Here is a 12,863-nt window from a genome sequence, read left to right on the forward strand (position 1 = left end):
TGGAAACAGACGTGTGTGTGTGTATCCGTCTGTGTGTGTGTGTGTGTGTGTGCAGACCTCAGGACTCTACCCACCAACACACACACAGGCTAGGAACTATGTATCCTCCTCCTCTCCTCCTGGTGTTAATCATGTACATAGCTCATATGTATGTATGAATGCCTGCAAGCCGCTTCAGAACCTTAATGACAGCACTAGTGTGTTTGAGTGTGTGTATGTAGCCTTTTTGAAGATGTGTGCCTTTTAATAATGGTGGCTGGATTCAAACTAGCTGTGCTTTAGTCGGCCATGACAGGCGCAGGTAGCTTTCAGGACATTTCATCTGCCCTGTGTGTGTTTGTGGATAACGACAGTTGTAGTAGGGAGCATGGAGGCATGGAGGAGTGGTTAACCCTTCTACCATTGACCTAGTTAATTTAGTAACAATATATCAAACGTCCTCATATGTTGGGATTAACTATGTAACCCCCGTGCCTCACTTTCTGATTAGTTTGGGACAAAAATGTGTCCTTATCATAAATACTATACTGTTGCAAGAAAAAGTATGTGAACACTTTGGAATTACCTGGATTTCTGCATAAGTTGGTCATAAAATGTGTTCTGATCTTCATCTAAGTCACAACAATAGACAAACACAGTCTGCTTAAACTAATACCACACAAACAATTATATGTTTTCCTGTTTTTATTGAACACACCATGTAAACATTCACAGTACAGGGTGAACCCCGAGGCAAAAGACTTGTTCAAGAGCTAATTGGAGTCAGGAGTCAGCCAACCTGGAGTCCAATCAATGAGACGAGATTGGAGGTGTTGGTTAAAGCTGCCCTGCCCTATAAAAAATACACACCAGTTTTGAATTTGCTATTCTTAAGAAGCATTGCCAGATGTGAACCATGCCTCACACAAAAGAGCTCTCAGAAGACCTACGATTAAGAATTGTTGACTTGCATAAATCTGGAAAGGGTTACAAAAGTATCTCTGAAAGCCTTGATGTGCATCAGTCCACGGTGAGAAAAATTGTCTATAAATGGAGAAAGTTCAGCACTGTTGCTACTCTCCCTAGGAGTGGGCCGTCCTGTAAAGATGACTGCAAGAGCACAGTGCAGAATGCTCAATGAGGTGAAGAAGAATCCTAGAGTGTCAGCTAGAGACTTAAAGAAATCTCTGGCACATGAATCTGTTGACGAATCTACGATACGTAAAACACTGAACAAGAATGGAGTTCATGGGAGGATACCACGGAGGAAGCCACTGCTGTCCAGAAAAAACATTGCTGCACGTTTGAAGTTTGCAAAAGAGCACCTGGATGTTCCACAGGCAAAACATTCTGTGGACAGATGAAACCAAAGTTGAGTTGTTTGGAAGGAACACACAACGCTATGTGTGGAGAATCCAAAGGGTTCACATGCTTTTTCTTGCAACTGTATATTTTTCTGCAGATCTTTAACCTTTCAATAGTTTATACAACAACACTGTTGATTCTAAACATTCAGTCTGGGATAAGTCAGTAAATAGGGAACGGGAATGTGACGCCATCAACGGCAAGTCGTCCATCTTTGGAGGATACCAGCAACCGTAACCTATTAATTTACCATATACGAGTAAAAAATATGTTTAAAAAAAAAAGTGATTTATTGGGACTTTTATCTAAGCCTTATTATAGGAGTGGATGACAAACTTCAAATATTTTTAGAAGAAATACACTTTAAAAAGTGTAAAGAATTTCCCTAAAGAGACCCCTGGGATTGTGTTAGAGGAAGTAGACATTATTTAGGAGAGATCTTAAGCAGTGTAATCATAGTGAGTGCATTGATTTTGCACAATTACATAACTGCTATAATAACAAGTAGGAATAGGGAAGTCAGGGCCAGAGAAGACTGTCGTCAGCAGAGCCCTGTTGTTTTTACGCTCCAAACGTCCTCTTATCCGTAGAGCACAGACTTCTGTGTCCTCTTGTGTGCTTATTATGTCCACCTCTTCATTTGACATAAGATGAAATAACTAACTTGACAACGTAAGTCCAAACATATACCCAGAATGATAAACTGTTTTACAATGCACTGTTGGAGAGTGTATCTGAAAGCTACTTGTGTTAGCAGCTAGAAGGCTAAAGCACGGTCTCTTTTTCCCATGCCTGCCTTAAAGCAGAGCTCAAGGGACAGTACTAAAAGTAGCAAAACAGTCGGACAAATAGGAATCTGCCACGTTTTTTTTTTAACCAAACCACTAAAAGAGACTTTACACTGGATGCACATCATTATCATGGTGAATTAATTTAAGAATCAGAGGGGGTTTGGTGAGAATGTGAAAATGGCAAATGGCTTTACCAAATATTTTCTTTAACGTGCCTCCTTATTGTTCTGCAGCGCATACTGACAGGTGGCTTATGTTTCTGTGAGGCTCCCCTTCATGATTTGATGGTTCAACTGCAGAATACACTTTAAAGGCGCTATTATGCTTTTTTAGGTTTCATTTCCTGTAGTGTGTTGTATAGGTTTTTAGCATGTAAAATGGTCCCCCCCCCCAAGCCTGAAATGCCTCCATTGAACTCCTTTGTTTACTTTTGTAACGTAGTGACATTACTACATAAAACCCGCGCTTCTATTGGTTAGCGCTCTATCACATTGTACGTGTTAAAGTATGGGACATCCCTAAGCGGTTGACCAATCACAACTGAGCCGGCCAGCTAACCAATCAGAGCAGACTGGGCTCTGGATTCAGACAGAGGGTGAAAAGAGGATTTTGAACATTTAAGCATGGAGACATGTCACAGTAGAGGAACAAAATACAAATATGTGATCCTGAAAATAAGCATAATAGGTCCTCTTTAAAGCAATGTTTGCAAGTTATATTGTCAATTGCCTTTACAAATCCTGCCTTTTATTTGATCCATGTTTTTTCCTTGTGAGCCTTTTTAGCTTCAGGAATGTTGTTGTAGTGGTCACATAGTCTCTAAACGCAAAACCCTGTGGTCGTTATGACCAAATCAGCTGTTAATTATTATTTGTTTACACTCTTTGAGTGTTGCTTTGCATATAAACAACATGATCCATATTAGACATTGGAGCCAATTTATTTAATTCAATTGCATTGTTTGTGCTCGATATTGAGCACAAACAATGCGACCTGAAACTGAAAACTCGTTTTTTTCATTCACATAGCGCCAAAAGCCAGACTAGATATAAGAAGAGATGTAGCCAGGAATAACTTAAGTGCACTTATAGGATAAGAAGTAGAGGTTTTTTTGCCTTAAATAAAAAAAAGGGACTTAATTGCAGCCAAAAGTTGATTACATTGAGATGCTTGCTTGCTGCAGCCACTTAGAGCCGAGGAGTGTCTCAGCACAAAGAACAAAATGACCGTTGAGTTTATAGAGAACTAAAGAAGGTAATTGCTCAGCTCCTTAAAGGCAGCGAAGGCATGTCTCCACTGTTTATTCTCTGTACTCGTTGAGCTACATGTGAGTCAACATGTAAACCTGATAATAAAGATCGTTTTGTATTTATTTTTGTGTTTAATAGACTTGATTGTATGGAGGACTAAAGCTGCCATCTTAATAAAACTAAAATAGCAAGAAATGTAATAAATATGTCAAATAATTGTACAAGACATTTTTTAAATACAGTTGAACACATTTTGTTAACAGGGTAGGTAATGTTTAAATGCATTAATTACAAATTAATTTAAATACAAATATTTAATTTATTTTTTATATTTCTTGACATTTTAATTTTCAAATTGACCTGCACATTTATTTGATCATTTAGGCTTTTATTCTCTATATAATCTACATTACTTAAACAAATTATAATTAATTAATTAATTTCTGCACATTTTTTCAATTAATCTGCAGAACATAAATAGAAATTTGATAGATTTATATAAATGAATATAAATTGGGAAATAATTAAAATACATTTTCAAATAAAACATTTTTTTGACATGTTTATTTTCATATTTATTTGATCATTTAGGATATTATTCTCTCTTATTCTGCAATATTTAAAAACGTTTTCTTTTAAATTAATTAATGAATTCATTTCTGCACACACTTTCAAATTAACCTGCAGAATAAAAGTCTTATCAAATAAATGTGCAGGTCAATTTGAAAAGAAACGATTAGCACAGGAATAAAAACTCAATCTTTACCTGTATTTAATTAATTGTATAAATAAAACTTAAATAAATCTAAACCGAACATTTTTATAAAATGGGGAATAATTAAATACTTTCTTTCAAAATGATTTCATTTTTCAACTAAAACTTTTTTTTCTATTTAACACATTTAATTCAAAATTCAGGCTCTTATTCTCTCTATTATCTACATTTACTTTTTCATTGGTTAATGAATACATTTCTTAGCATATTTATATTTCTTATCAACATGCACATGTATTTGATTATCCAGACTTTATATCCCTCTATCGACATGTATTTAAATGTAATTCATTTATGTATTCGTATTCTTTATTTAAGGAAGCTTAAGTCCTCCATATAATGATACACAGAGGGAGTTTATGTTATCGCACTCATGAAGATCAAGTCCAGTTTTATGATTTATGAGAGACTTTGTATTTGTTGCAGTTAAGGAAGAACATAAAGTCCATTAAAGATGTTGAGGTCATGCAGCCGGTCCTTACAGGGGAAAGGGGGTTGGGACTGAGGTCTGAGATAAGAAACACAGCCTTGTTCTGAGCTGTGCAGGTTAGCACATGTAGCGCTGCATGGGGGTTAGAGTGCGGAGTGGACAACTTTTAGCGCGTGCGGTTATCTTTCTGTCAGAGCAGATGTTTCACACATGAACACTCTGCTCTCTCAGCTAACCATAGCTCTAACTAATGTTTCAGTTTCTCTTCTCAGTTCTCAGCTCCACTTCCTGTTTGCCTCTGAGGCCTCAGTTGCATGGCTGGCCAGTTGCCTTGACAACTGCTGACCTCATGCTGTTAGTCATGGTAAACAGTTTGTCTCTAGTAGGCTATATTTTGCTTTTTCACAAGCTTCCTTGTGCCCATGTTTCTTTAACAACAATCAGTAAGCGTCATCAGAAAAAGTCCCTTCTCCACTCTCATTTCCCCATAAACACTAGGCTGAAGTGTTCAGGGAATTCTTTCTTGAAGTTCATTTATTTTTGATACCATGCTCAGCAAGGCCAAATTCAAATCCTCGTGCGGGAGGTGGAGCGTTACCAGTTGGATCTGTTTGGGCTCACCTCTACGCACAGCGTCGGCTCTGGAACCTTACTTCTGGATAGGGGTTGGACTCTATTCTTCTTCGGAGTTGCTCAAGGTGTGAGGCGTCGGGTGTGGGGATACTCACAAGTCCCCGGTTAGGTGCTTCGTTGTTGGAGTTTACCCCAGTGGACGAGAGGGTCGACTCCCTACGTCTGCGGGTTATGGGGGGGAAAACTCTGACTGTTGTGTGTGCTTATGTACCCAACAGCAGTTCAGAGTATACGGCCTTCTTGGAGACCCTGGAAAGAGTCCTGTATGGGGCTCCTGAACGGGACTCTTTAATCTTGCTGGGAGACTTCAACGCACATGTGGGCAATGATGGAGACACTTGGAGGGGCGTGATTGGGAGGAATGGCCCCCCTGATCTGAACCGGAGTGGTGGTTTGTTACTGGACTTCTGTGCTAGTCATGGATTGGCCATAACAAACACCATGTTCGAACATAAGGATGCTCATAAGTGTACGTGGTACCAGAGCACCCTAGGCAGAAGGTCCATGATCGATTTCGTTATCGTATCATCGGACCTGAGGCCGTATGTTTTGGACACTCGGGTAAAGAGAGGGGCGGAGTTGTCAACTGATCACCATCTGGTGGTGAGTTGGGTCGAGTGGCGGGGGAAGCCTCTGGATAGACCTGGTAAGCCCAAACGTGTAGTTCGTGTGAACTGGGAACATCTGGAGGAGGCCCACGTTCAGGAAGCCTTCAACTCGCACCTCTGGCGGAGCTTTTCGGGCATTCCTGTGGAGGTTGGGGACATTGAACCAGAGTGGTCAGTGTTCAAAGCCTCTATTGCCGAAGCCGCGGCGGGGAGCTGTGGTCTCAAGGTCCGAGGTGCCTCAAGGGGCGGTAACCCTCGAACCTCCTGGTGGACACCGGTGGTCAGGGAAGCCGTCCGACTGAAGAAGGAGGCCTTCAGGGATTTGTTATCCCGGGGGACTCCCGAGGCAGTTGCAAGGTACCGACAGGCCCAAAGGGCAGCAGCCTCATCCGTGGCCGAGGCAAAGCAGCGGGTGTGGGAGAAGTTCGGAGAAGACATGGAGAAGGACTTTCGGGCGGCACCAAAGTTGTTCTGGAAAACTGTCCGACACCTCAGGAGGGGGAAGCAGGGAACCATCCAAGCTGTGTACAGTAAGGATGGGACGTTGTTGACCTCAACTGATGGAGTGTTAGGAACACTTTGAGGAACTCCTGAACCCGACAACTCCGCCCTCTATGTTAGAGGCAGAGCTGGAGTATGACGCGGGATCAACACCAATCTCCCGGGGGGAGGTCACTGAGGTCGTCAAACAACTCCACAGTGGCAAAGCCCCGGGGGTGGATGAGATCCGCCCGGAAATGCTGAAGGCTCTGGGTGTTGAGGGACTGTCATGGTTGACACGTCTCCTCAACGTTGCGTGGAAATCGGAAACAGTACCGAAGGAGTGGCAGACCGGGGTGGTGGTTCCCCTTTTTAAAAAGGGGGATCAGAGGGTGTGTGCCAATTACAGAGGCATCACACTACTCAGCCTCCCCGGGAAAGTTTACTCCAAGGTACTCGAAAGGAGGGTCAGGCCGATTGTCGAACCTCAGATTGAGGAGGAACAATGCGGATTCCGTCCTGGTCGTGGAACGACGGATCAGCTGTTTACTCTCGCAAGGATCCTGGAGGGGGCCTGGGAGTACGCTTATCCGGTCTACATGTGTTTTGTAGACTTGGAGAAGGCGTATGACCGAGTTCCCAGGGAGTTACTGTGGGAGGTGCTGCGGGAGTATGGGGTGAGGGGGTCTCTACTCAGGGCCATCCAATCTCTGTACTCCCAAAGCGAGAGCTGTGTCCGGGTCCTCGGCAGTAAGTCGGACCCGTTTCCGGTGAGGGTTGGCCTCCGCCAGGGCTGCGCTTTGTCACCAATCCTGTTTGTAATATACATGGATCGGATTTCGAGGCGTAGTCGTGGGGGAGGGGGTCTGCAGTTCGGTGGACTAAGGATTGCACCACTGCTTTTTGCAGATGATGTGGTTCTAATGGCTTCATCGGTCTGCGACCTTCAGCACTCACTGGATCGGTTCGAGTGTGAAGCGGCTGGGTTGAGGATCAGCACCTCTAAATCTGAGGCCATGGTTCTCAGCAGGAAACCGATGGACTGTCCACTCCTAGTAGGGAATGAGTCCTTACCCCAAGTGAAGGAGTTCAAGTATCTCGGGGTCTTGTTCGTATATGCATATGATGACATATGATGACATATGCATATATTGCCCGAGGCACAGGCCGAGGAGGTGGAGTTGCAGCAATATTTGACTCAAGTTTACTTTTCAATACTAAACCAAAATTAAATTATACCTCCTTTGAAAGTCTCGTTTTTAGTCTTACGCATCCGAACTGGAAAACTTTGCAGCCAATCTTATTTGTTACAGTGTACCGTGCACCAGGTCCTTATTCAGAATTCTTATCAGAATTCTCTGATTTTTTATCAACTTTGGTACTTAAAACAGATAAAGTAATTATCGTAGGTGACTTTAATATTCATGTTGACGATGATAAAAATAGCCTTACTGTTGCATTTAACTCTATATTAGATTCTGTTGGTTTTCGTCACAGTGTAAATAAACCAACCCACTGCTATAATCACACTCTCGACCTTGTTCTGACTTATGGTATTGAAATTGAGCAACTATTAGTCGAACCGCATAATCCTGCTTTATCCGACCATTTCTTAGCTAACTTTTGAAGTACTGTTACTAGACTACAAAGCATTAGTCAAAAGCTCCTGCAGCAGAAACCTATCTGTTAGTGCTATAGCCAAATTTAAGGAAGAGATTCCACCAATACTTAAGTTGATAGCATGTCTGCATGTAAGGGAGGAAACTTATACAAAATGTACACCACCCCAAATTGATCATGTTGTTGATAGTGCTACAGATGCGCTGCAAATAAAATTGTTGCTCCTTTGAAAAAAGAAGAAAATAAAACAACATAGATTAGCTCCATGGCACAATGCCGAAACCCGCAAAATAAAGCAAAAGTCGAGACAACTTGAAAGGATATGGCGTTCCACTAAACTTGAAGAATCTCGTTTGATTTGGCATATTACTCTCAATGAATATAAGAAAGCACTGCGTAAAGCAAGAGCAGCCTACTGGCTGCTCTTGCTTTACGCAGTGCTTTCTTATATTATATTATATTATATTATATTATATTCTTATATTTCTCTTCATTAATAGATGAGAATAAGAATAATGCAAGATTTCTTTTCAGCACTGTAGCCAGGCTGACAGAGAGCCATAGCTCGATTGAGCCTACTATTCCCATAGCACTCAGTAGTAATGATTTTATGTGCTTTTTTAACGATAAAATTGTTACTCTTAGAAACAAAATTAACGACCTCTTGCCTTTGACCAGTATAGTAAGCTCTAATATTACACTAGATAGTAAACTAGAATGCTTTTCAGCCATAAACCTTGAACAATTAAATTCAATGATTCTCTCTTCTAAACCACCGTATGTTAGACCTAATTCCAACTAAGCTGTTGAAGGAAGTTTTTCCATTAATTAGCACTTCTTTATTAAATATTATGAATATGTCTTTATTATCAGGCTATGTTCCGAAATCATTCAAAGTAGCAGTGATAAAACCGCTTCTTAAAAAGCACAACCTCGATCCAGAGGTTTTAGCCAACTATAGACCTATTTCTAATCTTCCGTTCCTCTCAAAAATTCTTGAGAAAGCAGTCGCAAAGCAGTTGTGTGATTACTTAAAAAAACATTGATTTATTTGAAGATTTTCAGTCTGGCTTTAGAACACATCATAGCACAGAGACAGCTCTGGTTAAAGTCACAAATGACATTCTAATAGCCTCTGACAAGGGACTTGTCTCTATTCTTGTTTTGCTCGATCTCAGTGCTGCATTTGATACTATCGACCATGATATCTTCTTGCAAAGACTAGAGCACTTAGTTGGCATACAGGGAACTGCTTTAGGCTGGTTTAGGTCCAATCTATCTATCTGAACACTCTCAGTTTGTACGTGTCAACGATGAATCTTCCACGCAAACCAAAGTTAGCCATGGATTGCCACAGGGCTCAGTGCTCGGACCTATTTTGTTCACATTATATATGCTTCCGTTAGGCAATATTATAAGGAATCATTCTGTACATTTTCATTGTTATGCGGATGATACTCAACTATATTTATCAATCAAGCCTGATGAAATTAATCATCTAAATAAATGCAAGACTGCCTCAAGGACTTAAAAACGTGGATGACCTTAAACTTTTGATGTTAAACACGACCAAAACTGAAGTTATTTTACTTGGCCCGAAGAATCTACGAAACAAATTATCTAAAGATATACTAACTATGGATGGCATTAATTTGGCCTCCAGTGAGACTGTAAGGAATCTTGGTGTTATATTTGATCAGGATTTATCCTTTAACACCCACATAAAATCAATTTCAAGGACCGCCATCCATCTACGTAACATTGCAAAAATCAGCCATATATTGCCTCAAAGCGATGCAGAGAAACTAGTCCATGCATTTGTTACTTCAAGGCTGGATTATTGTAACTCTTTATTATCAGGGTGTACCAAGAAGTCAGTCAAGTCGCTTCAGCTGATTCAAAATGCTGCATCTTGTGTACTAAACCAGAGTTAGGAAAAGGGACCACATTACTCCTGTTCTGGCTCCCTATAGAACACAGGAAAGAATTTAAAAAATGTCTTCTCGCCTTCAAAGCCCTTAATGGGCATGCGCCATCTTACCTTAAAGAACTCATTATACCCTACTGTCCTACTAGGGCATTGCGTTCCAAGAATGTTGTTGGTTGTTCCTAGAGTCTCTAAAAGTACAATGGGAGCCAGAGCCTTTTTCTTATCAAGCTCCACATTTGTGGAATCAGCTTCCAGTTTGTGTTCGGGCGGCAGACACTCTATCCGTTTTAAGAGTGCGCTTAAGACAAATAATGATAAAGCTTATAGTTAGGGCTGATTAGATTCAGCCCCTAGTTTTGCTGATATAGGCTTAGTTTGTCGGGGGACATCTTACTTCTTCCTTCTCTCTGCCTATACCTGTGTACTCTCATGTTCCGATTAACCCAGCTTCCCCAAATGTCTTTCTTTTTGGTGTCTATATACGCTGGGATCCGGAGTCATGGATGATCCTGTTGCTGCGGTCCTGTGTCCTGGATCGTGAGCCCTGGATCTTGAGTCGTGGCTGAGGTCCTGGATCATAAGTCCTGGATGGATATCCTTGTGGATTCATCTTCTGTACATTTTCATTCATACACACATGCATTTCCAAACATTTGGACTACCTATGTTACAAATGTATTATCTTTTCAATTTACACACGGCATCTATTGCACGTCTGTCCGTCCTGGGAGAGGGATCCCTCCTCTGTTGCTCTCCCTGAGGTTTCTCCCATTTTTCCCTTTAAACTGTGGGTATTCTCCGGAAGTTTTTCCTTGTACGATGTGAGGGTCTAAGGACATAGGGTGTCGTATTGTCATACTGATATTCTGTACACACTGTGAAGTCCACTGAGACAAATGTAACATTTGTGATATTGGGCTATATAAATAAACATTGATTGATTGATTGATATATTACATATTTAATTGTTGTTTACCTTTTATATTTTTCTGTCTTATAACCCAGTTCTCACGGGTTGGAATAGGTCCCACGAAAGAAACCCCGTACTTTAAACAAGACCTCAGCCTCGTGTCATTTACTGGACGGAGCTACAGCGAGAACTCGACTGCTCTGCATGAGTCGACGAATAAAACGGCGCCAGACGGCAGCGATCCATGAACGGCACGGGACATCTCCGTCGCAGCGTGTGCATCTGTAGTTTTCATCTTTTATACTCAAAAATGTATCTTTCAGTAACTTTTGAGAGCACAAGATCCAACTACTTTTGGAAGGTCCAGGTGCTTTAGTGTAAATGTAGGTGCAACAAAGAGACTTTAAAGTGCCATACAAAGAAAATGGGACATTTGCATTGTTCATATAATCTGTGTTAATGTTATCTTTCTAATGGAAGTTAAAGGATGTTAATATTGATTTGTGTATTAAGGTATCTGCAGTATAAGTGTTGAAGAATGTACCAAGTTTTGTTGTTTGCCTATATCATTATCACTTGTGATTTTCATTTAAATAAGGCTCAATAGCTGTATATAAGCTTAAGATAACTCAAAGCTAATATCTAAATTGGCTAACTACCTAGCTTTAAAGATAATTAAATATTAGAGTTAAAAACAAACTTAAGTAAACAAGTAAAATGTCAGATGTTGAGTCTGATGAAGTGAGTGTAGTAGAAAACGAGCAACCACAGGCAACTGAAGACTCGAAAATGGATAGCCTTTCCACACAAGAGCCACAAAGAGTCCGGAAGTTAACGGAAAAGGGCCAATAACTGCATGATGAGCAAGTAACAAGACTTGTACACCGTTTCAGTGTGAGCTACACAAGGTGGAAAGATATCACAAGGGAAGCCAAACAAGCACTAAGTGGTCAATGCTCTAATAACCTGCTGCATGAATACATCACGAAGGTAAGCAAGACCTCCAATGATGTGAATATTTCTTATGAAGAGTTGAGGCTCATTGACACACGTCGGAGAGAAGACACCTGTGAAGCAGTTATAAAGACAATCATTGAGACTGCAAGAGAACGAATAGACACAAGAAAGGACGAAAGTCACGAGGAAGAAGAAATTGGTAAAAACCAGACAGTCTGTATGCAAATCTGTTGCCTCTGTTAAGAGAAGTAATGGCTCTCATGTCACCAGGTCCTCGACTCATTCTCGTAGCAAGAAGCCGCTGCTGAAATTGCTTAAAATGAAGCGACTTTAGAAGTAATGCTAGAACAGGAACAACAGATCGAAGAACTTGATATACTGGAGGCTGAAGCTGCTCAGTTAAGAGCCAAACAGGAGGCAGAAAATGCTGAGAGGCAAAGAGAGTTACAAGCCAAGCGCAGACAACTAGAGCGATTAGAAACAGTAAAGAAGCTAAATGCTGCAAAGGCGAGACATAAAGTATATGAACAGAATGAATGCTCAGACGAAGAAATTAGCGAGCTGCTCCATCAACATGTTCCTCTGGTTGTGAAAGACAGCGTATAACTTCAAGAGCTCTCTGACTTCCTTCGCAGCTGTGAGGCTGCCATGTCACAGATCAAAGGACTTGAGGTATAACGACTGCAACGAAAACCAAAAGATGCTTGCTAAACTTCCAGACTGGTTGACCTCAAGTTGGAACAGAAAGGTCACAGAAATGGAAGAACAAAAATCACACGTTCCCAACCTTCAGCCAGTTTGTTAAATTTCTCACACGTGAAGCCAAAATAGCTTGCAACCCAATAACATTTCTCCATGCTCTAAAATCAAGAGAAAGCGAAAAAGGCAAGATTTTAACGAACAGAAGTCCTGTATCAAACGTATTGACTACAGAGACAAATGAAACAGCAGACGCCACAAACTAGAATATAGAATATTGAGTTTTCCGCCTTTTTTGTTTTTTTGACGGTTTCTGTGGCATAATGGATGTTGTGGGGGTTTAGAATCATATACCATGCAGTTTTACGTGGGTTCCGATTAATTAGAATATAATTTTAGTAGGAATTGCAACCGTGCTGGGGAGTGTTAGCCTCTC

Source organism: Pseudochaenichthys georgianus, unplaced genomic scaffold, assembly GCF_902827115.2.
Source record: "Pseudochaenichthys georgianus unplaced genomic scaffold, fPseGeo1.2 scaffold_720_arrow_ctg1, whole genome shotgun sequence".
Classification (NCBI taxonomy): Eukaryota; Metazoa; Chordata; class Actinopteri; order Perciformes; family Channichthyidae; genus Pseudochaenichthys; species Pseudochaenichthys georgianus.